The 4,893-nt window shown below is 39.1% G+C and overlaps 1 long non-coding RNA gene across 1 annotated transcript; it reads right to left on the bottom strand.

Moving 5' to 3' along the window:
- Positions 1–724: 724 nt before the first annotated feature.
- Positions 725–3,015, bottom strand: LOC116686946 (uncharacterized). The gene is made up of 3 exons (XR_004331432.1): positions 2,722–3,015; positions 1,774–2,058; positions 725–820 (listed from the first exon to the last, which is right to left on the bottom strand). It is a non-coding gene; the product is annotated as an uncharacterized LOC116686946 (long non-coding RNA).
- Positions 3,016–4,893: the final 1,878 nt, after the last annotated feature.

Here is a 4,893-nt window from a genome sequence, read left to right as displayed (position 1 = left end):
TGCAGGAATCTTCCCAGCTGACGGATTTTTTGGCGGATATAGTCATGTTTTGAAGGGTCATGTCCATGTTTTGCGAAAAGGGTGTCAGCATACCGAAGAAGGCAGAAGTCATTACGAATAACACTTGCAATGACATCGTCATGCATATGGCTTAACATTTTAAGCACCCCATCATCAACTGTGCTTGAACATGCTGACTGGATTGCAGATGCTAGGCCGAGCACTCTTTTTCTTCCTTGATGATCCTGTTCCTCTGGTTTGGAGGAGCACCTTTTCATATGTCTCCATAGTTCTGGTCGCAAAAACATACCCTTACAATGGATACAATATTCATATTTTTTGCATTCAACCTTCTTGGCTCTGCGCTTCACTTTGAGCTGACCACTTCCTTTTTTCAGCACATCTCTGTTATACTCAAAGTTTCCCCTGTTGCGAAGATTCTCTAGAAGCTTCTTCCTAGTTGTTGAGCTTGCTGGGAGACTAAGGGCATATGCAACATCAGAATTCTCTTTTATGTGAGTTTTATAATGCCGCGCTATTTTGAAATGAAAATCCTTGCAAATGAAGCAGAAATTTTGTCCTGCTTTTACAACACTGGTTGAAGGTACTGTGTTGGTGCAAGATTGTCCAGTGTTAGGGGTGTCATCTGTGACATTACAGTTCATAGAGGTATCCATTAGTGATTCTTCAGCGACCTGTAATGTTGGGTTTGCCAAGCTGTTTATTGGTCCTCATCCTCTGTGTCACTTTCTGAGCCTGGAACGTATTCTGGATCAGATACATCATCCGATAGCTCCTCTTCACTGAAGTCACTTTTATTCTGATTAAAATACAAGGAAAATAAAAGAAACCATAAGGCATACATAACACCTGTAATAAACACTACATGACAATCAACAGCAACAAGCAACTGGACCTCATATGTTTCTCACTGTGCTTTTATAAACCACTACTGAGCGCGCAGACACACACACAAAATAGGACTGTTCAAAATGTTTAAAAAGAAAAATATTTTAATAACAAAAGAGAAAAATTATTTCACATAAGTTGCTCAAAGCGGTCAAAATAATGAATGTGGAAGCAGTCTAGGGACAACAAATGTTGTAGAAATGCCACTGTGTGGACTATAGTTTAACTGCTGAGCACATGGCTAATTAATTATGCTCATACTCTGCTCGTTCACTTTTATTTTTGTTCTGTTTGTTTGCTGGCTTTTATTGTTGAAGTTTTGTTTCCAGTCATTCCATGTCAGAGAGTGTTAAACTCCACACCTCTCTTCTCCTGTTATTTAGATTAGATAGATAATTGCGGTGGTAAACATACTACAACTATGGGTAGGAGGGGGAAGCGTATTTAAGCAGATGGAGCAGTGTCGTTCACCTTGTGTTAAAGCCGCAGTACATAAGTAAAAGTACGACGACGCTTAATTTATTAACAGTGAATTGAAGTCAAGTGGTAGATATGTTACCAAAGGTCAGTCGCTGAAGTAATTAAGTGGTTGCTCAAGTAGTTGAAAAGAAAATCTTGATTTAGCAATTTCATTTTATCAACATCATCCTAACTAAAAAAAATTACGATGTATAATCGATTTATTTATCACAAACACACGGAAGTCTTTGTGCTAAAATAGTGCTTCTAACTGCTAAACACACAAGGGTTATTGGACCATATCAAATCATGAGTCATATACAGAAGCAGAAAGCGAGCATCTTTTCAGGTCATGTTAAAGAATTTCTTGCATTTGAAGCTATACCAACAAATGTACAAACAAACCTCTTCAGGGAGCACTGTAGAGGAGAGAAATGGTGTGTTGCCTGCAGATAGAGAGACGACTGGTGAGTGGTCTGCAGATGGAGAGACAACTGGTGAGTGGTCTGCAGATGGAGAGACAACTGGTGTGTGGTCTGTAGATGGAGAGACGACAGTTGAGTGGTCTGTAGATGGAGAGACGACAGTTGAGTGGTCTGTAGATGGAGAGACGACAGTTGAGTGGTCTGTAGATGGAGAGACGGCTGGTGTGTGGAGAACAGGTTTCTCTACTGTACATGGAGCCATAGGCTGATGGAGGGGAAAAAAGGGAGAACAGAGGAGAATGAAAGAGGGAGACATGGCAGTTATTTCAATGTAGAACATCTGCTGCTGAAATACTGAATTTGAAATTGAGCTGATCTACCAACTCACACACATTAAATATTATCTAAACATATTTAGCTAGAACATTTACTGAGCAGACTCACAATATTTACATTTTGCTCAATGGTGAATACCTTGTGAAATTTGATTCTATAACTCATAATTGAACGGCAATTTTTGGAAACGTGGTTAACAAATAATGACAAGTCAATGAGGATGCTGCCATTACATCTTTGGTATAGTGGACTGCTAGGGTATTTCACCTTACTGATGTTTTCAAAGTTCATACAATTTCAAATGTAATTTGTGTTTTGTTTTCAAATCAAAATAGAGGTATCAGCATCTGTGAGAGTCCACAGTCAAAGAATTATTTTGGTGACATCAATTTGAGAATACATTTTGTTACATTCACTGTTAACACCAAATATATTACCCATGACACAGAATACACTATTTGAACTAACACTTTAAACCTTTTGGAAAAGCAGTTCAATAAATCTTTTTATGCCAGTTCTTAGTGCTTATGTAGGTGGCATAAAAACCTTATGGATACTGCTTCCAGTAAAGGGTTACCAAATAACTACTTACCAAAGTCTTTTGTCTTTTGTCTTTGGAGTGAAAGCAGTATGTATGCCAGACAGTGGTGCAAACTGTTAAAACCACAAAATACTAAGGTTAGCATTAATGTTGTAATGTTTCACAATGAAGCTACAAAGATATGTACAGCTCGTCAGTGCTACTGTTGAGGAAAACAGGAGGAATTTTGTGCATTCCACACAGAGACCTGAGCAAGATGGCCAGGCACATCCACTCAACACCATGGATCCCTTGTTGTGATGCTGCACAACAGCGTGTCGAACAGCAGGTAGACAGCATCGCTGGGATTTAGCTGTGGTGTGTGGTGGTGGCTGGCCACTTCGCTTTGGTCTTGGGATGAAACTTGCCAAACCCCAGCCTCTACTGTGCTCCTATACCGCTACTGCTGTAAACATCGTCAAAATCTCACCCAGTGTTGCTAGAAGACCACTAGTTATTTTTCCTCAGTGCATTGCGCCAGATTTTGACAATGTTTACAGCAGAAGCAGCAAAGTAGAAACCACCATGTTATTTTAATAAACTCCAGGGGCCTCATGTATAAAAGATTTAGCAGTTTTTATACCAGAAGATGGTGTATGGCCAAAACATTAAAAGAGTACTTACATACAGAGGTGGGTAGTAACGAGTTACATTTACTCCGTTACATTTACTTGAGTAAGTTTTTGAAAAAAATTGTACTTCTAGGAGTAGTTTTAAATCACTATACTTTTACTTGTAACTGAGTAGATTAGTGAAGAAGAAACTGTACTCTTACTCCGCTACATCAGGCTACAAGGAGCTCGTTACTTTTCTTTTTACCTCTTTGGTATTCTACGCGTCATTGTTTTTACCCCAGTGTACGTCTCATTTTAATGTTTTATTTTGACAGAGAGAGAGAAAGTCTTCCGCTTAAGGTGGTTACCTTAGGAAAAGTGCGAAACAGCAGCTACATCATGCGGCGTCTTCTGTGTCGACCAAAACAAACGGACATGTGAGCGTTCAACAACTCAACATCTAACCTGAGGAAACGTAGCGGTAGTTTTAGTTTCTGCTGTGGAGAGGTGGATCTTTGTCTTTTAGGTTACATACGGTAGTTTTACACATGCAGTATCCATCCAAATTTAATGTGACAAGTCTCTCACTTAAGCTATTTTGTAATTAATAAATAAATTTTAATTTATTTTATCGATTGGATGAACAATAGTTCGCCTAAATATGATTATTTTGTATTTTTGTCGGTCTGATTGATGCTTGTGTTAAGAAATAAATCAGACGTTACTCAACAGTTACTCACTACTTGAGTAGTTTTTTCACCAAGTACTTTTTTACTCTTACTCAAGTAATTATTTGGATGACTACTTTACTTTTACTTGAGTCATATTATTCTGAAGTAACAGTACTTTTACTTGAGTAAAATTTTTGGCTACTCTACCCACCTCTGCTTACATACAAAAATATTCACATGTATAAAGCGGGCGTACGCCAGGTCCTGCGCACATTTCCTTTATACATCACAATCAACGCGAAGTTGAGCGCACGGGCACGAGCCACCGACTCCGCCTTACCTCCTCCTATAAATTAATATGGAAATGCCTGTAGATGCCCCCGATGTCATTCTTTGTCCAATTTTCCGTCCTCATGTTTAACAGAGGTTAACATGTGTAACATTCTCCAGATGAATGATCAAACTTTTATGGAATATCAGCGACTGCTCAACAGTTTGCGTGATGGCCAGCACATTCTCCCATCAAGGTAATTTTTTATACATCACAAAGTGTCCGTGAAACAGCGTACGCAAACTTTTTGTTTGTACGCAACGTTTATACTGAGGCCCCTGGTGTACTTCAGGGCCTTCATCTCGCAATGTGGGCCACTTGTTTTTTCACACAGAGTCAATAGCTTGACTCTTGAACAGCCTAATCTGATTTCTTCACTTTTCTGTATAACAATAACAAAGTTCATGTTTTTTCCTTAATTTTTGATTTGGAAAACAATGGGTGCAGTTTTCTTAATGCATGTTCACTTGTGAATCTTTAAACTATGATGAGGATTTTAAGGCTTCATTCGCTTTTTAACCTATTTCTGCTGGATGCTTCGCACCGACACATTACATCTACCGCCGGTTACTGCGTTGAACCTGCCGGCTGCTGCGTGGTGCAGCATTTTGTATCCGCCTGTCGTTTC

The sequence above is a fragment of the Etheostoma spectabile genome, unplaced genomic scaffold (genome assembly GCF_008692095.1).
Source record: "Etheostoma spectabile isolate EspeVRDwgs_2016 unplaced genomic scaffold, UIUC_Espe_1.0 scaffold58, whole genome shotgun sequence".
Taxonomy (NCBI): domain Eukaryota; kingdom Metazoa; phylum Chordata; class Actinopteri; order Perciformes; family Percidae; genus Etheostoma; species Etheostoma spectabile.
Note: the sequence above shows the minus strand (reverse complement) of the source record. Positions and strands in the feature narration are given on the sequence as shown.